The sequence below is a fragment of the Anarhichas minor genome, unplaced genomic scaffold (assembly GCF_050575085.1).
Source record: "Anarhichas minor isolate MPS153535 unplaced genomic scaffold, ASM5057508v1 ptg000025l, whole genome shotgun sequence".
Classification (NCBI taxonomy): domain Eukaryota; kingdom Metazoa; phylum Chordata; class Actinopteri; order Perciformes; family Anarhichadidae; genus Anarhichas; species Anarhichas minor.
Genome location: NW_027466471.1, coordinates 1250632 through 1274956, shown reverse-complemented (window position 1 = coordinate 1274956; position 24325 = coordinate 1250632). Strand labels below are relative to the sequence as shown.

Below are 24325 nucleotides of genomic sequence, written 5' to 3'. Positions count from 1 at the left end.
TTCCGACGTCAGATGGGGGCTGTGTCCAACCATTTGTGTGTTAAAAAAACACAAGGGGCTGTGTTAGTGGGGTCAACGGCAATGAATACTGATTCAAGACGTCGTGTTTGCGGAACATATTAATACACTTAAAGGCTCATTAGATGGCAAAACAAAGCAAATTCAGGGTTTTTTTCAGTCAGGATGGCCGAGCGGTCCAAGGCGCTGCGTTAAGGTCGCAGTCTCCACTGGAGGCGTGGGTTCGAATCCCACTTCTGACAGCAATTGTTTTTCACTGGTTGCGTTGACTGTAACATGATATTGTGAAAGAAAGCTTAGCAATGCTTTGTATGTCAAGGAGCAGGCATTTGACAAACTACTGCACGACCACTGCAGCAGCAGCATTTGCAAGCCTCTACATTATCAACCAATGTAATCTAACCATGTGTTTGTAAACAGTTGGCCTATATTTTGCTGGATTCATTGTTTGTATGAAGTCTCTCAAAACAATTTCTTTACTTGTCACTTCCCAAATCCTCTGCTGAGCTTACTAAAATCCTTAAGTCAGCCTGAAACGGTTTCTGTGTCTTGTTAGCTTCTTTGTCATTGGTAACGTTGTATGCCTTCTATGTCCTATTCCCTGCACAGATAACATACTAACGGATGCCAAATAAGAAACGGTCTACCAAAACTGTGTATTTTTTGATGGTGTAGAGGTTCCATGGTGTAATGGTTAGCACTCTGGACTCTGAATCCAGTGATCTGAGTTCAAATCTCAGTGGAACCTGTTTTTAAGCTAGAGTAAAGGTCAAAGAAGGTCAAAAAATGCAACCTTTCCACATCTCAGCAAAAGTTGGACTGGTGTGGCCATCTTGCTTCAGGTACAAGTGAGACCGGAGAGGAGTGTCTTGACCTTCACCGGAGTGATCTAAGAATGAAGTACTATTGACAGGGAGCAAAATGGTTTCCACTTAAATCATGGATGCACACTTTGTATTGTGTCTTGTAATCACCATAAAAAAAGAAGTTTGACTGAGATTTCAACTCAGGTTCTTGCCGTTAGAGTCTAAAGTGTTCGTCATCAAGGGACCCGTATACTCCATCAGAGGTGGTTGTTGGATGGTCGACCAGCTTTGGAAACCCCATCGACCCACAGCTTTCCGACGTCAGATGGGGGCTGTGTCCAACCATTTGTGTGTTAAAAAAACACAAGGGGCTGTGTTAGTGGGGTCAACGGCAATGAATACTGATTCAAGACGTCGTGTTTGCGGAACATATTAATGCACTTAAAGGCTCATTAGATGGCAAAACAAAGCAAATTCAGGGTTTTTTTCAGTCAGGATGGCCGAGCGGTCCAAGGCGCTGCGTTAAGGTCGCAGTCTCCACTGGAGGCGTGGGTTCGAATCCCACTTCTGACAGCAATTGTTTTTCACTGGTTGCGTTGACTGTAACATGATATTGTGAAAGAAAGCTTAGCAATGCTTTGTATGTCAAGGAGCAGGCATTTGACAAACTACTGCACGACCACTGCAGCAGCAGCATTTGCAAGCCTCTACATTATCAACCAATGTAATCTAACCATGTGTTTGTAAACAGTTGGCCTATATTTTGCTGGATTCATTGTTTGTATGAAGTCTCTCAAAACAATTTCTTTACTTGTCACTTCCCAAATCCTCTGCTGAGCTTACTAAAATCCTTAAGTCAGCCTGAAACGGTTTCTGTGTCTTGTTAGCTTCTTTGTCATTGGTAACGTTGTATGCCTTCTATGTCCTATTCCCTGCACAGATAACATACTAACGGATGCCAAATAAGAAACGGTCTACCAAAACTGTGTATTTTTTGATGGTGTAGAGGTTCCATGGTGTAATGGTTAGCACTCTGGACTCTGAATCCAGTGATCTGAGTTCAAATCTCAGTGGAACCTGTTTTTAAGCTAGAGTAAAGGTCAAAGAAGGTCAAAAAATGCAACCTTTCCACATCTCAGCAAAAGTTGGACTGGTGTGGCCATCTTGCTTCAGGTACAAGTGAGACCGGAGAGGAGTGTCTTGACCTTCACCGGAGTGATCTAAGAATGAAGTACTATTGACAGGGAGCAAAATGGTTTCCACTTAAATCATGGATGCACACTTTGTATTGTGTCTTGTAATCACCATAAAAAAAGAAGTTTGACTGAGATTTCAACTCAGGTTCTTGCCGTTAGAGTCTAAAGTGTTCGTCATCAAGGGACCCGTATACTCCATCAGAGGTGGTTGTTGGATGGTCGACCAGCTTTGGAAACCCCATCGACCCACAGCTTTCCGACGTCAGATGGGGGCTGTGTCCAACCATTTGTGTGTTAAAAAAACACAAGGGGCTGTGTTAGTGGGGTCAACGGCAATGAATACTGATTCAAGACGTCGTGTTTGCGGAACATATTAATGCACTTAAAGGCTCATTAGATGGCAAAACAAAGCAAATTCAGGGTTTTTTTCAGTCAGGATGGCCGAGCGGTCCAAGGCGCTGCGTTAAGGTCGCAGTCTCCACTGGAGGCGTGGGTTCGAATCCCACTTCTGACAGCAATTGTTTTTCACTGGTTGCGTTGACTGTAACATGATATTGTGAAAGAAAGCTTAGCAATGCTTTGTATGTCAAGGAGCAGGCATTTGACAAACTACTGCACGACCACTGCAGCAGCAGCATTTGCAAGCCTCTACATTATCAACCAATGTAATCTAACCATGTGTTTGTAAACAGTTGGCCTATATTTTGCTGGATTCATTGTTTGTATGAAGTCTCTCAAAACAATTTCTTTACTTGTCACTTCCCAAATCCTCTGCTGAGCTTACTAAAATCCTTAAGTCAGCCTGAAACGGTTTCTGTGTCTTGTTAGCTTCTTTGTCATTGGTAACGTTGTATGCCTTCTATGTCCTATTCCCTGCACAGATAACATACTAACGGATGCCAAATAAGAAACGGTCTACCAAAACTGTGTATTTTTTGATGGTGTAGAGGTTCCATGGTGTAATGGTTAGCACTCTGGACTCTGAATCCAGTGATCTGAGTTCAAATCTCAGTGGAACCTGTTTTTAAGCTAGAGTAAAGGTCAAAGAAGGTCAAAAAATGCAACCTTTCCACATCTCAGCAAAAGTTGGACTGGTGTGGCCATCTTGCTTCAGGTACAAGTGAGACCGGAGAGGAGTGTCTTGACCTTCACCGGAGTGATCTAAGAATGAAGTACTATTGACAGGGAGCAAAATGGTTTCCACTTAAATCATGGATGCACACTTTGTATTGTGTCTTGTAATCACCATAAAAAAAGAAGTTTGACTGAGATTTCAACTCAGGTTCTTGCCGTTAGAGTCTAAAGTGTTCGTCATCAAGGGACCCGTATACTCCATCAGAGGTGGTTGTTGGATGGTCGACCAGCTTTGGAAACCCCATCGACCCACAGCTTTCCGACGTCAGATGGGGGCTGTGTCCAACCATTTGTGTGTTAAAAAAACACAAGGGGCTGTGTTAGTGGGGTCAACGGCAATGAATACTGATTCAAGACGTCGTGTTTGCGGAACATATTAATGCACTTAAAGGCTCATTAGATGGCAAAACAAAGCAAATTCAGGGTTTTTTTCAGTCAGGATGGCCGAGCGGTCCAAGGCGCTGCGTTAAGGTCGCAGTCTCCACTGGAGGCGTGGGTTCGAATCCCACTTCTGACAGCAATTGTTTTTCACTGGTTGCGTTGACTGTAACATGATATTGTGAAAGAAAGCTTAGCAATGCTTTGTATGTCAAGGAGCAGGCATTTGACAAACTACTGCACGACCACTGCAGCAGCAGCATTTGCAAGCCTCTACATTATCAACCAATGTAATCTAACCATGTGTTTGTAAACAGTTGGCCTATATTTTGCTGGATTCATTGTTTGTATGAAGTCTCTCAAAACAATTTCTTTACTTGTCACTTCCCAAATCCTCTGCTGAGCTTACTAAAATCCTTAAGTCAGCCTGAAACGGTTTCTGTGTCTTGTTAGCTTCTTTGTCATTGGTAACGTTGTATGCCTTCTATGTCCTATTCCCTGCACAGATAACATACTAACGGATGCCAAATAAGAAACGGTCTACCAAAACTGTGTATTTTTTGATGGTGTAGAGGTTCCATGGTGTAATGGTTAGCACTCTGGACTCTGAATCCAGTGATCTGAGTTCAAATCTCAGTGGAACCTGTTTTTAAGCTAGAGTAAAGGTCAAAGAAGGTCAAAAAATGCAACCTTTCCACATCTCAGCAAAAGTTGGACTGGTGTGGCCATCTTGCTTCAGGTACAAGTGAGACCGGAGAGGAGTGTCTTGACCTTCACCGGAGTGATCTAAGAATGAAGTACTATTGACAGGGAGCAAAATGGTTTCCACTTAAATCATGGATGCACACTTTGTATTGTGTCTTGTAATCACCATAAAAAAAGAAGTTTGACTGAGATTTCAACTCAGGTTCTTGCCGTTAGAGTCTAAAGTGTTCGTCATCAAGGGACCCGTATACTCCATCAGAGGTGGTTGTTGGATGGTCGACCAGCTTTGGAAACCCCATCGACCCACAGCTTTCCGACGTCAGATGGGGGCTGTGTCCAACCATTTGTGTGTTAAAAAAACACAAGGGGCTGTGTTAGTGGGGTCAACGGCAATGAATACTGATTCAAGACGTCGTGTTTGCGGAACATATTAATGCACTTAAAGGCTCATTAGATGGCAAAACAAAGCAAATTCAGGGTTTTTTTCAGTCAGGATGGCCGAGCGGTCCAAGGCGCTGCGTTCAGGTCGCAGTCTCCACTGGAGGCGTGGGTTCGAATCCCACTTCTGACAGCAATTGTTTTTCACTGGTTGCGTTGACTGTAACATGATATTGTGAAAGAAAGCTTAGCAATGCTTTGTATGTCAAGGAGCAGGCATTTGACAAACTACTGCACGACCACTGCAGCAGCAGCATTTGCAAGCCTCTACATTATCAACCAATGTAATCTAACCATGTGTTTGTAAACAGTTGGCCTATATTTTGCTGGATTCATTGTTTGTATGAAGTCTCTCAAAACAATTTCTTTACTTGTCACTTCCCAAATCCTCTGCTGAGCTTACTAAAATCCTTAAGTCAGCCTGAAACGGTTTCTGTGTCTTGTTAGCTTCTTTGTCATTGGTAACGTTGTATGCCTTCTATGTCCTATTCCCTGCACAGATAACATACTAACGGATGCCAAATAAGAAACGGTCTACCAAAACTGTGTATTTTTTGATGGTGTAGAGGTTCCATGGTGTAATGGTTAGCACTCTGGACTGAATCCAGTGATCTGAGTTCAAATCTCAGTGGAACCTGTTTTTAAGCTAGAGTAAAGGTCAAAGAAGGTCAAAAAATGCAACCTTTCCACATCTCAGCAAAAGTGGGACTGGTGTGGCCATCTTGCTTCAGGTACAAGTGAGACCGGAGAGGAGTGTCTTGACCTTCACCGGAGTGATCTAAGAATGAAGTACTATTGACAGGGAGCAAAATGGTTTCCACTTAAATCATGGATGCACACTTTGTATTGTGTCTTGTAATCACCATAAAAAAAGAAGTTTGACTGAGATTTCAACTCAGGTTCTTGCCGTTAGAGTCTAAAGTGTTCGTCATCAAGGGACCCGTATACTCCATCAGAGGTGGTTGTTGGATGGTCGACCAGCTTTGGAAACCCCATCGACCCACAGCTTTCCGACGTCAGATGGGGGCTGTGTCCAACCATTTGTGTGTTAAAAAAACACAAGGGGCTGTGTTAGTGGGGTCAACGGCAATGAATACTGATTCAAGACGTCGTGTTTGCGGAACATATTAATACACTTAAAGGCTCATTAGATGGCAAAACAAAGCAAATTCAGGGTTTTTTTCAGTCAGGATGGCCGAGCGGTCCAAGGCGCTGCGTTAAGGTCGCAGTCTCCACTGGAGGCGTGGGTTCGAATCCCACTTCTGACAGCAATTGTTTTTCACTGGTTGCGTTGACTGTAACATGATATTGTGAAAGAAAGCTTAGCAATGCTTTGTATGTCAAGGAGCAGGCATTTGACAAACTACTGCACGACCACTGCAGCAGCAGCATTTGCAAGCCTCTACATTATCAACCAATGTAATCTAACCATGTGTTTGTAAACAGTTGGCCTATATTTTGCTGGATTCATTGTTTGTATGAAGTCTCTCAAAACAATTTCTTTACTTGTCACTTCCCAAATCCTCTGCTGAGCTTACTAAAATCCTTAAGTCAGCCTGAAACGGTTTCTGTGTCTTGTTAGCTTCTTTGTCATTGGTAACGTTGTATGCCTTCTATGTCCTATTCCCTGCACAGATAACATACTAACGGATGCCAAATAAGAAACGGTCTACCAAAACTGTGTATTTTTTGATGGTGTAGAGGTTCCATGGTGTAATGGTTAGCACTCTGGACTCTGAATCCAGTGATCTGAGTTCAAATCTCAGTGGAACCTGTTTTTAAGCTAGAGTAAAGGTCAAAGAAGGTCAAAAAATGCAACCTTTCCACATCTCAGCAAAAGTTGGACTGGTGTGGCCATCTTGCTTCAGGTACAAGTGAGACCGGAGAGGAGTGTCTTGACCTTCACCGGAGTGATCTAAGAATGAAGTACTATTGACAGGGAGCAAAATGGTTTCCACTTAAATCATGGATGCACACTTTGTATTGTGTCTTGTAATCACCATAAAAAAAGAAGTTTGACTGAGATTTCAACTCAGGTTCTTGCCGTTAGAGTCTAAAGTGTTCGTCATCAAGGGACCCGTATACTCCATCAGAGGTGGTTGTTGGATGGTCGACCAGCTTTGGAAACCCCATCGACCCACAGCTTTCCGACGTCAGATGGGGGCTGTGTCCAACCATTTGTGTGTTAAAAAAACACAAGGGGCTGTGTTAGTGGGGTCAACGGCAATGAATACTGATTCAAGACGTCGTGTTTGCGGAACATATTAATGCACTTAAAGGCTCATTAGATGGCAAAACAAAGCAAATTCAGGGTTTTTTTCAGTCAGGATGGCCGAGCGGTCCAAGGCGCTGCGTTCAGGTCGCAGTCTCCACTGGAGGCGTGGGTTCGAATCCCACTTCTGACAGCAATTGTTTTTCACTGGTTGCGTTGACTGTAACATGATATTGTGAAAGAAAGCTTAGCAATGCTTTGTATGTCAAGGAGCAGGCATTTGACAAACTACTGCACGACCACTGCAGCAGCAGCATTTGCAAGCCTCTACATTATCAACCAATGTAATCTAACCATGTGTTTGTAAACAGTTGGCCTATATTTTGCTGGATTCATTGTTTGTATGAAGTCTCTCAAAACAATTTCTTTACTTGTCACTTCCCAAATCCTCTGCTGAGCTTACTAAAATCCTTAAGTCAGCCTGAAACGGTTTCTGTGTCTTGTTAGCTTCTTTGTCATTGGTAACGTTGTATGCCTTCTATGTCCTATTCCCTGCACAGATAACATACTAACGGATGCCAAATAAGAAACGGTCTACCAAAACTGTGTATTTTTTGATGGTGTAGAGGTTCCATGGTGTAATGGTTAGCACTCTGGACTGAATCCAGTGATCTGAGTTCAAATCTCAGTGGAACCTGTTTTTAAGCTAGAGTAAAGGTCAAAGAAGGTCAAAAAATGCAACTTTTCCACATCTCAGCAAAAGTGGGACTGGTGTGGCCATCTTGCTTCAGGTACAAGTGAGACCGGAGAGGAGTGTCTTGACCTTCACCGGAGTGATCTAAGAATGAAGTACTATTGACAGGGAGCAAAATGGTTTCCACTTAAATCATGGATGCACACTTTGTATTGTGTCTTGTAATCACCATAAAAAAAGAAGTTTGACTGAGATTTCAACTCAGGTTCTTGCCGTTAGAGTCTAAAGTGTTCGTCATCAAGGGACCCGTATACTCCATCAGAGGTGGTTGTTGGATGGTCGACCAGCTTTGGAAACCCCATCGACCCACAGCTTTCCGACGTCAGATGGGGGCTGTGTCCAACCATTTGTGTGTTAAAAAAACACAAGGGGCTGTGTTAGTGGGGTCAACGGCAATGAATACTGATTCAAGACGTCGTGTTTGCGGAACATATTAATACACTTAAAGGCTCATTAGATGGCAAAACAAAGCAAATTCAGGGTTTTTTTCAGTCAGGATGGCCGAGCGGTCCAAGGCGCTGCGTTAAGGTCGCAGTCTCCACTGGAGGCGTGGGTTCGAATCCCACTTCTGACAGCAATTGTTTTTCACTGGTTGCGTTGACTGTAACATGATATTGTGAAAGAAAGCTTAGCAATGCTTTGTATGTCAAGGAGCAGGCATTTGACAAACTACTGCACGACCACTGCAGCAGCAGCATTTGCAAGCCTCTACATTATCAACCAATGTAATCTAACCATGTGTTTGTAAACAGTTGGCCTATATTTTGCTGGATTCATTGTTTGTATGAAGTCTCTCAAAACAATTTCTTTACTTGTCACTTCCCAAATCCTCTGCTGAGCTTACTAAAATCCTTAAGTCAGCCTGAAACGGTTTCTGTGTCTTGTTAGCTTCTTTGTCATTGGTAACGTTGTATGCCTTCTATGTCCTATTCCCTGCACAGATAACATACTAACGGATGCCAAATAAGAAACGGTCTACCAAAACTGTGTATTTTTTGATGGTGTAGAGGTTCCATGGTGTAATGGTTAGCACTCTGGACTGAATCCAGTGATCTGAGTTCAAATCTCAGTGGAACCTGTTTTTAAGCTAGAGTAAAGGTCAAAGAAGGTCAAAAAATGCAACCTTTCCACATCTCAGCAAAAGTGGGACTGGTGTGGCCATCTTGCTTCAGGTACAAGTGAGACCGGAGAGGAGTGTCTTGACCTTCACCGGAGTGATCTAAGAATGAAGTACTATTGACAGGGAGCAAAATGGTTTCCACTTAAATCATGGATGCACACTTTGTATTGTGTCTTGTAATCACCATAAAAAAAGAAGTTTGACTGAGATTTCAACTCAGGTTCTTGCCGTTAGAGTCTAAAGTGTTCGTCATCAAGGGACCCGTATACTCCATCAGAGGTGGTTGTTGGATGGTCGACCAGCTTTGGAAACCCCATCGACCCACAGCTTTCCGACGTCAGATGGGGGCTGTGTCCAACCATTTGTGTGTTAAAAAAACACAAGGGGCTGTGTTAGTGGGGTCAACGGCAATGAATACTGATTCAAGACGTCGTGTTTGCGGAACATATTAATACACTTAAAGGCTCATTAGATGGCAAAACAAAGCAAATTCAGGGTTTTTTTCAGTCAGGATGGCCGAGCGGTCCAAGGCGCTGCGTTAAGGTCGCAGTCTCCACTGGAGGCGTGGGTTCGAATCCCACTTCTGACAGCAATTGTTTTTCACTGGTTGCGTTGACTGTAACATGATATTGTGAAAGAAAGCTTAGCAATGCTTTGTATGTCAAGGAGCAGGCATTTGACAAACTACTGCACGACCACTGCAGCAGCAGCATTTGCAAGCCTCTACATTATCAACCAATGTAATCTAACCATGTGTTTGTAAACAGTTGGCCTATATTTTGCTGGATTCATTGTTTGTATGAAGTCTCTCAAAACAATTTCTTTACTTGTCACTTCCCAAATCCTCTGCTGAGCTTACTAAAATCCTTAAGTCAGCCTGAAACGGTTTCTGTGTCTTGTTAGCTTCTTTGTCATTGGTAACGTTGTATGCCTTCTATGTCCTATTCCCTGCACAGATAACATACTAACGGATGCCAAATAAGAAACGGTCTACCAAAACTGTGTATTTTTTGATGGTGTAGAGGTTCCATGGTGTAATGGTTAGCACTCTGGACTCTGAATCCAGTGATCTGAGTTCAAATCTCAGTGGAACCTGTTTTTAAGCTAGAGTAAAGGTCAAAGAAGGTCAAAAAATGCAACCTTTCCACATCTCAGCAAAAGTTGGACTGGTGTGGCCATCTTGCTTCAGGTACAAGTGAGACCGGAGAGGAGTGTCTTGACCTTCACCGGAGTGATCTAAGAATGAAGTACTATTGACAGGGAGCAAAATGGTTTCCACTTAAATCATGGATGCACACTTTGTATTGTGTCTTGTAATCACCATAAAAAAAGAAGTTTGACTGAGATTTCAACTCAGGTTCTTGCCGTTAGAGTCTAAAGTGTTCGTCATCAAGGGACCCGTATACTCCATCAGAGGTGGTTGTTGGATGGTCGACCAGCTTTGGAAACCCCATCGACCCACAGCTTTCCGACGTCAGATGGGGGCTGTGTCCAACCATTTGTGTGTTAAAAAAACACAAGGGGCTGTGTTAGTGGGGTCAACGGCAATGAATACTGATTCAAGACGTCGTGTTTGCGGAACATATTAATGCACTTAAAGGCTCATTAGATGGCAAAACAAAGCAAATTCAGGGTTTTTTTCAGTCAGGATGGCCGAGCGGTCCAAGGCGCTGCGTTCAGGTCGCAGTCTCCACTGGAGGCGTGGGTTCGAATCCCACTTCTGACAGCAATTGTTTTTCACTGGTTGCGTTGACTGTAACATGATATTGTGAAAGAAAGCTTAGCAATGCTTTGTATGTCAAGGAGCAGGCATTTGACAAACTACTGCACGACCACTGCAGCAGCAGCATTTGCAAGCCTCTACATTATCAACCAATGTAATCTAACCATGTGTTTGTAAACAGTTGGCCTATATTTTGCTGGATTCATTGTTTGTATGAAGTCTCTCAAAACAATTTCTTTACTTGTCACTTCCCAAATCCTCTGCTGAGCTTACTAAAATTCTGAAGTTAGCCTGAAACGGTTTCTGTGTCTTGTTAGCTTCTTTGTCATTGGTAACGTTGTATGCCTTCTATGTCCTATTCCCTGCACAGATAACATACTAACGGATGCCAAATAAGAAACGGTCTACCAAAACTGTGTATTTTTTGATGGTGTAGAGGTTCCATGGTGTAATGGTTAGCACTCTGGACTCTGAATCCAGTGATCTGAGTTCAAATCTCAGTGGAACCTGTTTTTAAGCTAGAGTAAAGGTCAAAGAAGGTCAAAAAATGCAACCTTTCCACATCTCAGCAAAAGTTGGACTGGTGTGGCCATCTTGCTTCAGGTACAAGTGAGACCGGAGAGGAGTGTCTTGACCTTCACCGGAGTGATCTAAGAATGAAGTACTATTGACAGGGAGCAAAATGGTTTCCACTTAAATCATGGATGCACACTTTGTATTGTGTCTTGTAATCACCATAAAAAAAGAAGTTTGACTGAGATTTCAACTCAGGTTCTTGCCGTTAGAGTCTAAAGTGTTCGTCATCAAGGGACCCGTATACTCCATCAGAGGTGGTTGTTGGATGGTCGACCAGCTTTGGAAACCCCATCGACCCACAGCTTTCCGACGTCAGATGGGGGCTGTGTCCAACCATTTGTGTGTTAAAAAAACACAAGGGGCTGTGTTAGTGGGGTCAACGGCAATGAATACTGATTCAAGACGTCGTGTTTGCGGAACATATTAATGCACTTAAAGGCTCATTAGATGGCAAAACAAAGCAAATTCAGGGTTTTTTTCAGTCAGGATGGCCGAGCGGTCCAAGGCGCTGCGTTCAGGTCGCAGTCTCCACTGGAGGCGTGGGTTCGAATCCCACTTCTGACAGCAATTGTTTTTCACTGGTTGCGTTGACTGTAACATGATATTGTGAAAGAAAGCTTAGCAATGCTTTGTATGTCAAGGAGCAGGCATTTGACAAACTACTGCACGACCACTGCAGCAGCAGCATTTGCAAGCCTCTACATTATCAACCAATGTAATCTAACCATGTGTTTGTAAACAGTTGGCCTATATTTTGCTGGATTCATTGTTTGTATGAAGTCTCTCAAAACAATTTCTTTACTTGTCACTTCCCAAATCCTCTGCTGAGCTTACTAAAATTCTGAAGTTAGCCTGAAACGGTTTCTGTGTCTTGTTAGCTTCTTTGTCATTGGTAACGTTGTATGCCTTCTATGTCCTATTCCCTGCACAGATAACATACTAACGGATGCCAAATAAGAAACGGTCTACCAAAACTGTGTATTTTTTGATGGTGTAGAGGTTCCATGGTGTAATGGTTAGCACTCTGGACTGAATCCAGTGATCTGAGTTCAAATCTCAGTGGAACCTGTTTTTAAGCTAGAGTAAAGGTCAAAGAAGGTCAAAAAATGCAACCTTTCCACATCTCAGCAAAAGTGGGACTGGTGTGGCCATCTTGCTTCAGGTACAAGTGAGACCGGAGAGGAGTGTCTTGACCTTCACCGGAGTGATCTAAGAATGAAGTACTATTGACAGGGAGCAAAATGGTTTCCACTTAAATCATGGATGCACACTTTGTATTGTGTCTTGTAATCACCATAAAAAAAGAAGTTTGACTGAGATTTCAACTCAGGTTCTTGCCGTTAGAGTCTAAAGTGTTCGTCATCAAGGGACCCGTATACTCCATCAGAGGTGGTTGTTGGATGGTCGACCAGCTTTGGAAACCCCATCGACCCACAGCTTTCCGACGTCAGATGGGGGCTGTGTCCAACCATTTGTGTGTTAAAAAAACACAAGGGGCTGTGTTAGTGGGGTCAACGGCAATGAATACTGATTCAAGACGTCGTGTTTGCGGAACATATTAATGCACTTAAAGGCTCATTAGATGGCAAAACAAAGCAAATTCAGGGTTTTTTTCAGTCAGGATGGCCGAGCGGTCCAAGGCGCTGCGTTCAGGTCGCAGTCTCCACTGGAGGCGTGGGTTCGAATCCCACTTCTGACAGCAATTGTTTTTCACTGGTTGCGTTGACTGTAACATGATATTGTGAAAGAAAGCTTAGCAATGCTTTGTATGTCAAGGAGCAGGCATTTGACAAACTACTGCACGACCACTGCAGCAGCAGCATTTGCAAGCCTCTACATTATCAACCAATGTAATCTAACCATGTGTTTGTAAACAGTTGGCCTATATTTTGCTGGATTCATTGTTTGTATGAAGTCTCTCAAAACAATTTCTTTACTTGTCACTTCCCAAATCCTCTGCTGAGCTTACTAAAATTCTGAAGTTAGCCTGAAACGGTTTCTGTGTCTTGTTAGCTTCTTTGTCATTGGTAACGTTGTATGCCTTCTATGTCCTATTCCCTGCACAGATAACATACTAACGGATGCCAAATAAGAAACGGTCTACCAAAACTGTGTATTTTTTGATGGTGTAGAGGTTCCATGGTGTAATGGTTAGCACTCTGGACTCTGAATCCAGTGATCTGAGTTCAAATCTCAGTGGAACCTGTTTTTAAGCTAGAGTAAAGGTCAAAGAAGGTCAAAAAATGCAACCTTTCCACATCTCAGCAAAAGTTGGACTGGTGTGGCCATCTTGCTTCAGGTACAAGTGAGACCGGAGAGGAGTGTCTTGACCTTCACCGGAGTGATCTAAGAATGAAGTACTATTGACAGGGAGCAAAATGGTTTCCACTTAAATCATGGATGCACACTTTGTATTGTGTCTTGTAATCACCATAAAAAAAGAAGTTTGACTGAGATTTCAACTCAGGTTCTTGCCGTTAGAGTCTAAAGTGTTCGTCATCAAGGGACCCGTATACTCCATCAGAGGTGGTTGTTGGATGGTCGACCAGCTTTGGAAACCCCATCGACCCACAGCTTTCCGACGTCAGATGGGGGCTGTGTCCAACCATTTGTGTGTTAAAAAAACACAAGGGGCTGTGTTAGTGGGGTCAACGGCAATGAATACTGATTCAAGACGTCGTGTTTGCGGAACATATTAATGCACTTAAAGGCTCATTAGATGGCAAAACAAAGCAAATTCAGGGTTTTTTTCAGTCAGGATGGCCGAGCGGTCCAAGGCGCTGCGTTCAGGTCGCAGTCTCCACTGGAGGCGTGGGTTCGAATCCCACTTCTGACAGCAATTGTTTTTCACTGGTTGCGTTGACTGTAACATGATATTGTGAAAGAAAGCTTAGCAATGCTTTGTATGTCAAGGAGCAGGCATTTGACAAACTACTGCACGACCACTGCAGCAGCAGCATTTGCAAGCCTCTACATTATCAACCAATGTAATCTAACCATGTGTTTGTAAACAGTTGGCCTATATTTTGCTGGATTCATTGTTTGTATGAAGTCTCTCAAAACAATTTCTTTACTTGTCACTTCCCAAATCCTCTGCTGAGCTTACTAAAATTCTGAAGTTAGCCTGAAACGGTTTCTGTGTCTTGTTAGCTTCTTTGTCATTGGTAACGTTGTATGCCTTCTATGTCCTATTCCCTGCACAGATAACATACTAACGGATGCCAAATAAGAAACGGTCTACCAAAACTGTGTATTTTTTGATGGTGTAGAGGTTCCATGGTGTAATGGTTAGCACTCTGGACTGAATCCAGTGATCTGAGTTCAAATCTCAGTGGAACCTGTTTTTAAGCTAGAGTAAAGGTCAAAGAAGGTCAAAAAATGCAACCTTTCCACATCTCAGCAAAAGTGGGACTGGTGTGGCCATCTTGCTTCAGGTACAAGTGAGACCGGAGAGGAGTGTCTTGACCTTCACCGGAGTGATCTAAGAATGAAGTACTATTGACAGGGAGCAAAATGGTTTCCACTTAAATCATGGATGCACACTTTGTATTGTGTCTTGTAATCACCATAAAAAAAGAAGTTTGACTGAGATTTCAACTCAGGTTCTTGCCGTTAGAGTCTAAAGTGTTCGTCATCAAGGGACCCGTATACTCCATCAGAGGTGGTTGTTGGATGGTCGACCAGCTTTGGAAACCCCATCGACCCACAGCTTTCCGACGTCAGATGGGGGCTGTGTCCAACCATTTGTGTGTTAAAAAAACACAAGGGGCTGTGTTAGTGGGGTCAACGGCAATGAATACTGATTCAAGACGTCGTGTTTGCGGAACATATTAATGCACTTAAAGGCTCATTAGATGGCAAAACAAAGCAAATTCAGGGTTTTTTTCAGTCAGGATGGCCGAGCGGTCCAAGGCGCTGCGTTCAGGTCGCAGTCTCCACTGGAGGCGTGGGTTCGAATCCCACTTCTGACAGCAATTGTTTTTCACTGGTTGCGTTGACTGTAACATGATATTGTGAAAGAAAGCTTAGCAATGCTTTGTATGTCAAGGAGCAGGCATTTGACAAACTACTGCACGACCACTGCAGCAGCAGCATTTGCAAGCCTCTACATTATCAACCAATGTAATCTAACCATGTGTTTGTAAACAGTTGGCCTATATTTTGCTGGATTCATTGTTTGTATGAAGTCTCTCAAAACAATTTCTTTACTTGTCACTTCCCAAATCCTCTGCTGAGCTTACTAAAATTCTGAAGTTAGCCTGAAACGGTTTCTGTGTCTTGTTAGCTTCTTTGTCATTGGTAACGTTGTATGCCTTCTATGTCCTATTCCCTGCACAGATAACATACTAACGGATGCCAAATAAGAAACGGTCTACCAAAACTGTGTATTTTTTGATGGTGTAGAGGTTCCATGGTGTAATGGTTAGCACTCTGGACTCTGAATCCAGTGATCTGAGTTCAAATCTCAGTGGAACCTGTTTTTAAGCTAGAGTAAAGGTCAAAGAAGGTCAAAAAATGCAACCTTTCCACATCTCAGCAAAAGTTGGACTGGTGTGGCCATCTTGCTTCAGGTACAAGTGAGACCGGAGAGGAGTGTCTTGACCTTCACCGGAGTGATCTAAGAATGAAGTACTATTGACAGGGAGCAAAATGGTTTCCACTTAAATCATGGATGCACACTTTGTATTGTGTCTTGTAATCACCATAAAAAAAGAAGTTTGACTGAGATTTCAACTCAGGTTCTTGCCGTTAGAGTCTAAAGTGTTCGTCATCAAGGGACCCGTATACTCCATCAGAGGTGGTTGTTGGATGGTCGACCAGCTTTGGAAACCCCATCGACCCACAGCTTTCCGACGTCAGATGGGGGCTGTGTCCAACCATTTGTGTGTTAAAAAAACACAAGGGGCTGTGTTAGTGGGGTCAACGGCAATGAATACTGATTCAAGACGTCGTGTTTGCGGAACATATTAATGCACTTAAAGGCTCATTAGATGGCAAAACAAAGCAAATTCAGGGTTTTTTTCAGTCAGGATGGCCGAGCGGTCCAAGGCGCTGCGTTCAGGTCGCAGTCTCCACTGGAGGCGTGGGTTCGAATCCCACTTCTGACAGCAATTGTTTTTCACTGGTTGCGTTGACTGTAACATGATATTGTGAAAGAAAGCTTAGCAATGCTTTGTATGTCAAGGAGCAGGCATTTGACAAACTACTGCACGACCACTGCAGCAGCAGCATTTGCAAGCCTCTACATTATCAACCAATGTAATCTAACCATGTGTTTGTAAACAGTTGGCCTATATTTTGCTGGATTCATTGTTTGTATGAAGTCTCTCAAAACAATTTCTTTACTTGTCACTTCCCAAATCCTCTGCTGAGCTTACTAAAATTCTGAAGTTAGCCTGAAACGGTTTCTGTGTCTTGTTAGCTTCTTTGTCATTGGTAACGTTGTATGCCTTCTATGTCCTATTCCCTGCACAGATAACATACTAACGGATGCCAAATAAGAAACGGTCTACCAAAACTGTGTATTTTTTGATGGTGTAGAGGTTCCATGGTGTAATGGTTAGCACTCTGGACTGAATCCAGTGATCTGAGTTCAAATCTCAGTGGAACCTGTTTTTAAGCTAGAGTAAAGGTCAAAGAAGGTCAAAAAATGCAACCTTTCCACATCTCAGCAAAAGTGGGACTGGTGTGGCCATCTTGCTTCAGGTACAAGTGAGACCGGAGAGGAGTGTCTTGACCTTCACCGGAGTGATCTAAGAATGAAGTACTATTGACAGGGAGCAAAATGGTTTCCACTTAAATCATGGATGCACACTTTGTATTGTGTCTTGTAATCACCATAAAAAAAGAAGTTTGACTGAGATTTCAACTCAGGTTCTTGCCGTTAGAGTCTAAAGTGTTCGTCATCAAGGGACCCGTATACTCCATCAGAGGTGGTTGTTGGATGGTCGACCAGCTTTGGAAACCCCATCGACCCACAGCTTTCCGACGTCAGATGGGGGCTGTGTCCAACCATTTGTGTGTTAAAAAAACACAAGGGGCTGTGTTAGTGGGGTCAACGGCAATGAATACTGATTCAAGACGTCGTGTTTGCGGAACATATTAATACACTTAAAGGCTCATTAGATGGCAAAACAAAGCAAATTCAGGGTTTTTTTCAGTCAGGATGGCCGAGCGGTCCAAGGCGCTGCGTTAAGGTCGCAGTCTCCACTGGAGGCGTGGGTTCGAATCCCACTTCTGACAGCAATTGTTTTTCACTGGTTGCGTTGACTGTAACATGATATTGTGAAAGAAAGCTTAGCAATGCTTTGTATGTCAAGGAGCAGGCATTTGACAAACTACTGCACGACCACTGCAGCAGCAGCATTTGCAAGCCTCTACATTATCAACCAATGTAATCTAACCATGTGTTTGTAAACAGTTGGCCTATATTTTGCTGGATTCATTGTTTGTATGAAGTCTCTCAAAACAATTTCTTTACTTGTCACTTCCCAAATCCTCTGCTGAGCTTACTAAAATTCTGAAGTTAGCCTGAAACGGTTTCTGTGTCTTGTTAGCTTCTTTGTCATTGGTAACGTTGTATGCCTTCTATGTCCTATTCCCTGCACAGATAACATACTAACGGATGCCAAATAAGAAACGGTCTACCAAAACTGTGTATTTTTTGATGGTGTAGAGGTTCCATGGTGTAATGGTTAGCACTCTGGACTGAATCCAGTGATCTGAGTTCAAATCTCAGTGGAACCTGTTTTTAAGCTAGAGTAAAGGTCAAAGAAGGTCAAAAAATGCAACCTTTCCACATCTCAGCAAAAGTGGGACTGGTGTGGCCATCTTGCTTCAGGTACAAGTGAGACCGGAGAGGAGTGTCTTGACCTTCACCGGAGTGATCTAAGAATGAAGTACTATTGACAGGGAGCAAAATGGTTTCCACTTAAATCATGGATGCACACTTTGTATTGTGTCTTGTAATCACCATAAAAAAAGAAGTTTGACTGAGATTTCAACTCAGGTTCTTGCCGTTAGAGTCTAAAGTGTTCGTCATCAAGGGACCCGTATACTCCATCAGAGGTGGTTGTTGGATGGTCGACCAGCTTTGGAAACCCCATCGACCCACAGCTTTCCGACGTCAGATGGGGGCTGTGTCCAACCATTTGTGTGTTAAAAAAACACAAGGGGCTGTGTTAGTGGGGTCAACGGCAATGAATACTGATTCAAGACGTCGTGTTTGCGGAACATATTAATACACTTAAAGGCTCATTAGATGGCAAAACAAAGCAAATTCAGGGTTTTTTTCAGTCAGGATGGCCGAGCGGTCCAAGGCGCTGCGTTAAGGTCGCAGTCTCCACTGGAGGCGTGGGTTCGAATCCCACTTCTGACAGCAATTGTTTTTCACTGGTTGCGTTGACTGTAACATGATATTGTGAAAGAAAGCTTAGCAATGCTTTGTATGTCAAGGAGCAGGCATTTGACAAACTACTGCACGACCACTGCAGCAGCAGCATTTGCAAGCCTCTACATTATCAACCAATGTAATCTAACCATGTGTTTGTAAACAGTTGGCCTATATTTTGCTGGATTCATTGTTTGTATGAAGTCTCTCAAAACAATTTCTTTACTTGTCACTTCCCAAATCCTCTGCTGAGCTTACTAAAATCCTTAAGTCAGCCTGAAACGGTTTCTGTGTCTTGTTAGCTTCTTTGTCATTGGTAACGTTGTATGCCTTCTATGTCCTATTCCCTGCACAGATAACATACTAACGGATGCCAAATAAGAAACGGTCTACCAAAACTGTGTATTTTTTGATGGTGTAGAGGTTCCATGGTGTAATGGTTAGCACTCTGGACTCTGAATCCAGTGATCTGAGTTCAAATCTCAGTGGAACCTGTTTTTAAGCTAGAGTAAAGGTCAAAGAAGGTCAAAAAATGCAACCTTTCCACATCTCAGCAAAAGTTGGACTGGTGTGGCCATCTTGCTTCAGGTACAAGTGAGACCGGAGAGGAGTGTCTTGACCTTCACCGGAGTGATCTAAGAATGAAGTACTATTGACAGGGAGCAAAATGGTTTCCACTTAAATCATGGATGCACACTTTGTATTGTGTCTTGTAATCACCATAAAAAAAGAAGTTTGACTGAGATTTCAACTCAGGTTCTTGCCGTTAGAGTCTAAAGTGTTCGTCATCAAGGGACCCGTATACTCCATCAGAGGTGGTTGTTGGATGGTCGACCAGCTTTGGAAACCCCATCGACCCACAGCTTTCCGACGTCAGATGGGGGCTGTGTCCAACCATTTGTGTGTTAAAAAAACACAAGGGGCTGTGTTAGTGGGGTCAACGGCAATGAATACTGATTCAAGACGTCGTGTTTGCGGAACATATTAATGCACTTAAAGGCTCATTAGATGGCAAAACAAAGCAAATTCAGGGTTTTTTTCAGTCAGGATGGCCGAGCGGTCCAAGGCGCTGCGTTCAGGTCGCAGTCTCCACTGGAGGCGTGGGTTCGAATCCCACTTCTGACAGCAATTGTTTTTCACTGGTTGCGTTGACTGTAACATGATATTGTGAAAGAAAGCTTAGCAATGCTTTGTATGTCAAGGAGCAGGCATTTGACAAACTACTGCACGACCACTGCAGCAGCAGCATTTGCAAGCCTCTACATTATCAACCAATGTAATCTAACCATGTGTTTGTAAACAGTTGGCCTATATTTTGCTGGATTCATTGTTTGTATGAAGTCTCTCAAAACAATTTCTTTACTTGTCACTTCCCAAATCCTCTGCTGAGCTTACTAAAATTCTGAAGTTAGCCTGAAACGGTTTCTGTGTCTTGTTAGCTTCTTTGTCATTGGTAACGTTGTATGCCTTCTATGTCCTATTCCCTGCACAGATAACATACTAACGGATGCCAAATAAGAAACGGTCTACCAAAACTGTGTATTTTTTGATGGTGTAGAGGTTCCATGGTGTAATGGTTAGCACTCTGGACTCTGAATCCAGTGATCTGAGTTCAAATCTCAGTGGAACCTGTTTTTAAGCTAGAGTAAAGGTCAAAGAAGGTCAAAAAATGCAACCTTTCCACATCTCAGCAAAAGTTGGACTGGTGTGGCCATCTTGCTTCAGGTACAAGTGAGACCGGAGAGGAGTGTCTTGACCTTCACCGGAGTGATCTAAGAATGAAGTACTATTGACAGGGAGCAAAATGGTTTCCACTTAAATCATGGATGCACACTTTGTATTGTGTCTTGTAATCACCATAAAAAAAGAAGTTTGACTGAGATTTCAACTCAGGTTCTTGCCGTTAGAGTCTAAAGTGTTCGTCATCAAGGGACCCGTATACTCCATCAGAGGTGGTTGTTGGATGGTCGACCAGCTTTGGAAACCCCATCGACCCACAGCTTTCCGACGTCAGATGGGGGCTGTGTCCAACCATTTGTGTGTTAAAAAAACACAAGGGGCTGTGTTAGTGGGGTCAACGGCAATGAATACTGATTCAAGACGTCGTGTTTGCGGAACATATTAATGCACTTAAAGGCTCATTAGATGGCAAAACAAAGCAAATTCAGGGTATTTTTCAGTCAGGATGGCCGAGCGGTCCAAGGCGCTGCGTTAAGGTCGCAGTCTCCACTGGAGGCGTGGGTTCGAATCCCACTTCTGACAGCAATTGTTTTTCACTGGTTGCGTTGACTGTAACATGATATTGTGAAAGAAAGCTTAGCAATGCTTTGTATGTCAAGGAGCAGGCATTTGACAAACTACTGCACGACCACTGCAGCAGCAGCATTTGCAAGCCTCTACATTATCAACCAATGTAATCTAACCATGTGTTTGTAAACAGTTGGCCTATATTTTGCTGGATTCATTGATTGTAGGAAGTCTCTCAAAACAATTTCTTTACTTGTCACTTCCCAAATCCTCTGCTGAGCTTACTAAAATCCTTAAGTCAGCCTGAAACGGTTTCTGTGTCTTGTTAGCTTCTTTGTCATTGGTAACGTTGTATGCCTTCTATGTCCTATTCCCTGCACAGATAACATACTAACGGATGCCAAATAAGAAACGGTCTACCAAAACTGTGTATTTTTTGATGGTGTAGAGGTTCCATGGTGTAATGGTTAGCACTCTGGACTCTGAATCCAGTGATCTGAGTTCAAATCTCAGTGGAACCTGTTTTTAAGCTAGAGTAAAGGTCAAAGAAGGTCAAAAAATGCAACCTTTCCACATCTCAGCAAAAGTTGGACTGGTGTGGCCATCTTGCTTCAGGTACAAGTGAGACCGGAGAGGAGTGTCTTGACCTTCACCGGAGTGATCTAAGAATGAAGTACTATTGACAGGGAGCAAAATGGTTTCCACTTAAATCATGGATGCACACTTTGTATTGTGTCTTGTAATCACCATAAAAAAAGAAGTTTGACTGAGATTTCAACTCAGGTTCTTGCCGTTAGAGTCTGAAGTGTTCGTCATCAAGGGACCCGTATACTCCATCAGAGGTGGTTGTTGGATGGTCGACCAGCTTTGGAAACCCCATCGACCCACAGCTTTCCGACGTCAGATGGGGGCTGTGTCCAACCATTTGTGTGTTAAAAAAACACAAGGGGCTGTGTTAGTGGGGTCAACGGCAATGAATACTGATTCAAGACGTCGTGTTTGCGGAACATATTAATGCACTTAAAGGCTCATTAGATGGCAAAACAAAGCAAATTCAGGGTATTTTTCAGTCAGGATGGCCGAGCGGTCCAAGGCGCTGCGTTAAGGTCGCAGTCTCCACTGGAGGCGTGGGTTCGAATCCCACTTCTGACAGCAATTGTTTTTCACTGGTTGCGTTGACTGTAACATGATATTGTGAAAGAAAGCTTAGCAATGCTTTGTATGTCAAGGAGCAGGCATTTGACAAACTACTGCACGACCACTGCAGCAGCAGCATTTGCAAGCCTCTACATTATCAACCAATGTAATCTAACCATGTGTTTGTAAACAGTTGGCCTATATTTTGCTGGATTCATTGATTGTAGGAAGTCTCTCAAAACAATTTCTTTACTTGTCATTTCCCAAATCCTCTGCTGATCTTACTAAAATTCTGAAGTTAGCCTGAAACGGTTTCTGTGTCTTGTTAGCTTCTTTGTCATTGGTAACGTTGTATGCCTTCTATGTCCTATTCCCTGCACAGATAACATACTAACGGATGCCAAATAAGAAACGGTCTACCAAAACTGTGTATTTTTTGATGGTGTAGAGGTTCCATGGTGTAATGGTTAGCACTCTGGACTCTGAATCCAGTGATCTGAGTTCAAATCTCAGTGGAACCTGTTTTTAAGCTAGAGTAAAGGTCAAAGAAGGTCAAAAAATGCAACCTTTCCACATCTCAGCAAAAGTTGGACTGGTGTGGCCATCTTGCTTCAGGTACAAGTGAGACCGGAGAGGAGTGTCTTGACCTTCACCGGAGTGATCTAAGAATGAAGTACTATTGACAGGGAGCAAAATGGTTTCCACTTAAATCATGGATGCACACTTTGTATTGTGTCTTGTAATCACCATAAAAAAAGAAGTTTGACTGAGATTTCAACTCAGGTTCTTGCCGTTAGAGTCTAAAGTGTTCGTCATCAAGGGACCCGTATACTCCATCAGAGGTGGTTGTTGGATGGTCGACCAGCTTTGGAAACCCCATCGACCCACAGCTTTCCGACGTCAGATGGGGGCTGTGTCCAACCATTTGTGTGTTAAAAAAACACAAGGGGCTGTGTTAGTGGGGTCAACGGCAATGAATACTGATTCAAGACGTCGTGTTTGCGGAACATATTAATGCACTTAAAGGCTCATTAGATGGCAAAACAAAGCAAATTCAGGGTATTTTTCAGTCAGGATGGCCGAGCGGTCCAAGGCGCTGCGTTAAGGTCGCAGTCTCCACTGGAGGCGTGGGTTCGAATCCCACTTCTGACAGCAATTGTTTTTCACTGGTTGCGTTGACTGTAACATGATATTGTGAAAGAAAGCTTAGCAATGCTTTGTATGTCAAGGAGCAGGCATTTGACAAACTACTGCACGACCACTGCAGCAGCAGCATTTGTAAGCCTCTACATTATCAACCAATGTAATCTAACCATGTGTTTGTAAACAGTTGGCCTATATTTTGCTGGATTCATTGATTGTAGGAAGTCTCTCAAAACAATTTCTTTACTTGTCATTTCCCAAATCCTCTGCTGATCTTACTAAAATTCTGAAGTTAGCCTGAAACGGTTTCTGTGTCTTGTTAGCTTCTTTGTCATTGGTAACGTTGTATGCCTTCTATGTCCTATTCCCTGCACAGATAACATACTAACGGATGCCAAATAAGAAACGGTCTACCAAAACTGTGTATTTTTTGATGGTGTAGAGGTTCCATGGTGTAATGGTTAGCACTCTGGACTCTGAATCCAGTGATCTGAGTTCAAATCTCAGTGGAACCTGTTTTTAAGCTAGAGTAAAGGTCAAAGAAGGTCAAAAAATGCAACCTTTCCACATCTCAGCAAAAGTTGGACTGGTGTGGCCATCTTGCTTCAGGTACAAGTGAGACCGGAGAGGAGTGTCTTGACCTTCATCGGAGTGATCTAAGAATGAAGTACTATTGACAGGGAGCAAAATGGTTTCCACTTAAATCATGGATGCACACTTTGTATTGTGTCTTGTAATCACCATAAAAAAAGAAGTTTGACTGAGATTTCAACTCAGGTTCTTGCCGTTAGAGTCTAAAGTGTTCGTCATCAAGGGACCCGTATACTCCATCAGAGGTGGTTGTTGGATGGTCGACCAGCTTTGGAAACCCCATCGACCCACAGCTTTCCGACGTCAGATGGGGGCTGTGTCCAACCATTTGTGTGTTAAAAAAACACAAGGGGCTGTGTTAGTGGGGTCAACGGCAATGAATACTGATTCAAGACGTCGTGTTTGCGGAACATATTAATGCACTTAAAGGCTCATTAGATGGCAAAACAAAGCAAATTCAGGGTATTTTTCAGTCAGGATGGCCGAGCGGTCCAAGGCGCTGCGTTAAGGTCGCAGTCTCCACTGGAGGCGTGGGTTCGAATCCCACTTCTGACAGCAATTGTTTTTCACTGGTTGCGTTGACTGTAACATGATATTGTGAAAGAAAGCTTAGCAATGCTTTGTATGTCAAGGAGCAGGCATTTGACAAACTACTGCACGACCACTGCAGCAGCAGCATTTGTAAGCCTCTACATTATCAACCAATGTAATCTAACCATGTGTTTGTAAACAGTTGGCCTATATTTTGCTGGATTCA

The 24325-nt window shown here is 43.1% G+C and overlaps 43 non-coding genes across 43 annotated transcripts; all 43 read left to right on the top strand.

Moving 5' to 3' along the window:
- Positions 1-177: 177 nt before the first annotated feature.
- trnal-aag (transfer RNA leucine (anticodon AAG)) lies at positions 178-260 on the top strand. Its single transcript has one exon. It is a non-coding gene; the product is annotated as a tRNA-Leu (tRNA).
- A 434-nt stretch (positions 261-694) lies between these two features.
- trnaq-cug (transfer RNA glutamine (anticodon CUG)) lies at positions 695-766 on the top strand. Its single transcript has one exon. It is a non-coding gene; the product is annotated as a tRNA-Gln (tRNA).
- Positions 767-1314: 548 nt separating this feature from the next.
- Positions 1315-1397, top strand: trnal-aag (transfer RNA leucine (anticodon AAG)). Its single transcript has one exon. It is a non-coding gene; the product is annotated as a tRNA-Leu (tRNA).
- A 434-nt stretch (positions 1398-1831) lies between these two features.
- On the top strand, positions 1832-1903 carry trnaq-cug (transfer RNA glutamine (anticodon CUG)). Its single transcript has one exon. It is a non-coding gene; the product is annotated as a tRNA-Gln (tRNA).
- Positions 1904-2451: 548 nt separating this feature from the next.
- Positions 2452-2534, top strand: trnal-aag (transfer RNA leucine (anticodon AAG)). The gene has a single exon. It is a non-coding gene; the product is annotated as a tRNA-Leu (tRNA).
- A 434-nt stretch (positions 2535-2968) lies between these two features.
- On the top strand, positions 2969-3040 carry trnaq-cug (transfer RNA glutamine (anticodon CUG)). The gene has a single exon. It is a non-coding gene; the product is annotated as a tRNA-Gln (tRNA).
- Positions 3041-3588: 548 nt separating this feature from the next.
- On the top strand, positions 3589-3671 carry trnal-aag (transfer RNA leucine (anticodon AAG)). Its single transcript has one exon. It is a non-coding gene; the product is annotated as a tRNA-Leu (tRNA).
- A 434-nt stretch (positions 3672-4105) lies between these two features.
- On the top strand, positions 4106-4177 carry trnaq-cug (transfer RNA glutamine (anticodon CUG)). Its single transcript has one exon. It is a non-coding gene; the product is annotated as a tRNA-Gln (tRNA).
- Positions 4178-4725: 548 nt separating this feature from the next.
- trnal-cag (transfer RNA leucine (anticodon CAG)) lies at positions 4726-4808 on the top strand. Its single transcript has one exon. It is a non-coding gene; the product is annotated as a tRNA-Leu (tRNA).
- Positions 4809-5242: 434 nt separating this feature from the next.
- On the top strand, positions 5243-5312 carry trnas-uga (transfer RNA serine (anticodon UGA)). The gene has a single exon. It is a non-coding gene; the product is annotated as a tRNA-Ser (tRNA).
- Positions 5313-5860: 548 nt separating this feature from the next.
- Positions 5861-5943, top strand: trnal-aag (transfer RNA leucine (anticodon AAG)). The gene has a single exon. It is a non-coding gene; the product is annotated as a tRNA-Leu (tRNA).
- A 434-nt stretch (positions 5944-6377) lies between these two features.
- trnaq-cug (transfer RNA glutamine (anticodon CUG)) lies at positions 6378-6449 on the top strand. The gene has a single exon. It is a non-coding gene; the product is annotated as a tRNA-Gln (tRNA).
- A 548-nt stretch (positions 6450-6997) lies between these two features.
- On the top strand, positions 6998-7080 carry trnal-cag (transfer RNA leucine (anticodon CAG)). Its single transcript has one exon. It is a non-coding gene; the product is annotated as a tRNA-Leu (tRNA).
- A 434-nt stretch (positions 7081-7514) lies between these two features.
- trnas-uga (transfer RNA serine (anticodon UGA)) lies at positions 7515-7584 on the top strand. The gene has a single exon. It is a non-coding gene; the product is annotated as a tRNA-Ser (tRNA).
- Positions 7585-8132: 548 nt separating this feature from the next.
- trnal-aag (transfer RNA leucine (anticodon AAG)) lies at positions 8133-8215 on the top strand. Its single transcript has one exon. It is a non-coding gene; the product is annotated as a tRNA-Leu (tRNA).
- Positions 8216-8649: 434 nt separating this feature from the next.
- trnas-uga (transfer RNA serine (anticodon UGA)) lies at positions 8650-8719 on the top strand. Its single transcript has one exon. It is a non-coding gene; the product is annotated as a tRNA-Ser (tRNA).
- Positions 8720-9267: 548 nt separating this feature from the next.
- On the top strand, positions 9268-9350 carry trnal-aag (transfer RNA leucine (anticodon AAG)). The gene has a single exon. It is a non-coding gene; the product is annotated as a tRNA-Leu (tRNA).
- A 434-nt stretch (positions 9351-9784) lies between these two features.
- trnaq-cug (transfer RNA glutamine (anticodon CUG)) lies at positions 9785-9856 on the top strand. The gene has a single exon. It is a non-coding gene; the product is annotated as a tRNA-Gln (tRNA).
- Positions 9857-10404: 548 nt separating this feature from the next.
- Positions 10405-10487, top strand: trnal-cag (transfer RNA leucine (anticodon CAG)). Its single transcript has one exon. It is a non-coding gene; the product is annotated as a tRNA-Leu (tRNA).
- A 434-nt stretch (positions 10488-10921) lies between these two features.
- trnaq-cug (transfer RNA glutamine (anticodon CUG)) lies at positions 10922-10993 on the top strand. The gene has a single exon. It is a non-coding gene; the product is annotated as a tRNA-Gln (tRNA).
- A 548-nt stretch (positions 10994-11541) lies between these two features.
- On the top strand, positions 11542-11624 carry trnal-cag (transfer RNA leucine (anticodon CAG)). Its single transcript has one exon. It is a non-coding gene; the product is annotated as a tRNA-Leu (tRNA).
- Positions 11625-12058: 434 nt separating this feature from the next.
- trnas-uga (transfer RNA serine (anticodon UGA)) lies at positions 12059-12128 on the top strand. Its single transcript has one exon. It is a non-coding gene; the product is annotated as a tRNA-Ser (tRNA).
- A 548-nt stretch (positions 12129-12676) lies between these two features.
- On the top strand, positions 12677-12759 carry trnal-cag (transfer RNA leucine (anticodon CAG)). Its single transcript has one exon. It is a non-coding gene; the product is annotated as a tRNA-Leu (tRNA).
- Positions 12760-13193: 434 nt separating this feature from the next.
- trnaq-cug (transfer RNA glutamine (anticodon CUG)) lies at positions 13194-13265 on the top strand. Its single transcript has one exon. It is a non-coding gene; the product is annotated as a tRNA-Gln (tRNA).
- Positions 13266-13813: 548 nt separating this feature from the next.
- trnal-cag (transfer RNA leucine (anticodon CAG)) lies at positions 13814-13896 on the top strand. Its single transcript has one exon. It is a non-coding gene; the product is annotated as a tRNA-Leu (tRNA).
- A 434-nt stretch (positions 13897-14330) lies between these two features.
- Positions 14331-14400, top strand: trnas-uga (transfer RNA serine (anticodon UGA)). Its single transcript has one exon. It is a non-coding gene; the product is annotated as a tRNA-Ser (tRNA).
- Positions 14401-14948: 548 nt separating this feature from the next.
- On the top strand, positions 14949-15031 carry trnal-cag (transfer RNA leucine (anticodon CAG)). The gene has a single exon. It is a non-coding gene; the product is annotated as a tRNA-Leu (tRNA).
- A 434-nt stretch (positions 15032-15465) lies between these two features.
- Positions 15466-15537, top strand: trnaq-cug (transfer RNA glutamine (anticodon CUG)). Its single transcript has one exon. It is a non-coding gene; the product is annotated as a tRNA-Gln (tRNA).
- A 548-nt stretch (positions 15538-16085) lies between these two features.
- On the top strand, positions 16086-16168 carry trnal-cag (transfer RNA leucine (anticodon CAG)). The gene has a single exon. It is a non-coding gene; the product is annotated as a tRNA-Leu (tRNA).
- A 434-nt stretch (positions 16169-16602) lies between these two features.
- trnas-uga (transfer RNA serine (anticodon UGA)) lies at positions 16603-16672 on the top strand. The gene has a single exon. It is a non-coding gene; the product is annotated as a tRNA-Ser (tRNA).
- Positions 16673-17220: 548 nt separating this feature from the next.
- On the top strand, positions 17221-17303 carry trnal-aag (transfer RNA leucine (anticodon AAG)). The gene has a single exon. It is a non-coding gene; the product is annotated as a tRNA-Leu (tRNA).
- A 434-nt stretch (positions 17304-17737) lies between these two features.
- On the top strand, positions 17738-17807 carry trnas-uga (transfer RNA serine (anticodon UGA)). Its single transcript has one exon. It is a non-coding gene; the product is annotated as a tRNA-Ser (tRNA).
- Positions 17808-18355: 548 nt separating this feature from the next.
- Positions 18356-18438, top strand: trnal-aag (transfer RNA leucine (anticodon AAG)). The gene has a single exon. It is a non-coding gene; the product is annotated as a tRNA-Leu (tRNA).
- A 434-nt stretch (positions 18439-18872) lies between these two features.
- trnaq-cug (transfer RNA glutamine (anticodon CUG)) lies at positions 18873-18944 on the top strand. The gene has a single exon. It is a non-coding gene; the product is annotated as a tRNA-Gln (tRNA).
- A 548-nt stretch (positions 18945-19492) lies between these two features.
- trnal-cag (transfer RNA leucine (anticodon CAG)) lies at positions 19493-19575 on the top strand. Its single transcript has one exon. It is a non-coding gene; the product is annotated as a tRNA-Leu (tRNA).
- A 434-nt stretch (positions 19576-20009) lies between these two features.
- Positions 20010-20081, top strand: trnaq-cug (transfer RNA glutamine (anticodon CUG)). Its single transcript has one exon. It is a non-coding gene; the product is annotated as a tRNA-Gln (tRNA).
- A 548-nt stretch (positions 20082-20629) lies between these two features.
- On the top strand, positions 20630-20712 carry trnal-aag (transfer RNA leucine (anticodon AAG)). Its single transcript has one exon. It is a non-coding gene; the product is annotated as a tRNA-Leu (tRNA).
- A 434-nt stretch (positions 20713-21146) lies between these two features.
- trnaq-cug (transfer RNA glutamine (anticodon CUG)) lies at positions 21147-21218 on the top strand. The gene has a single exon. It is a non-coding gene; the product is annotated as a tRNA-Gln (tRNA).
- Positions 21219-21766: 548 nt separating this feature from the next.
- trnal-aag (transfer RNA leucine (anticodon AAG)) lies at positions 21767-21849 on the top strand. Its single transcript has one exon. It is a non-coding gene; the product is annotated as a tRNA-Leu (tRNA).
- A 434-nt stretch (positions 21850-22283) lies between these two features.
- Positions 22284-22355, top strand: trnaq-cug (transfer RNA glutamine (anticodon CUG)). Its single transcript has one exon. It is a non-coding gene; the product is annotated as a tRNA-Gln (tRNA).
- A 548-nt stretch (positions 22356-22903) lies between these two features.
- On the top strand, positions 22904-22986 carry trnal-aag (transfer RNA leucine (anticodon AAG)). Its single transcript has one exon. It is a non-coding gene; the product is annotated as a tRNA-Leu (tRNA).
- A 434-nt stretch (positions 22987-23420) lies between these two features.
- Positions 23421-23492, top strand: trnaq-cug (transfer RNA glutamine (anticodon CUG)). The gene has a single exon. It is a non-coding gene; the product is annotated as a tRNA-Gln (tRNA).
- Positions 23493-24040: 548 nt separating this feature from the next.
- trnal-aag (transfer RNA leucine (anticodon AAG)) lies at positions 24041-24123 on the top strand. The gene has a single exon. It is a non-coding gene; the product is annotated as a tRNA-Leu (tRNA).
- The last annotated feature ends 202 nt before the right edge of the window (positions 24124-24325 follow it).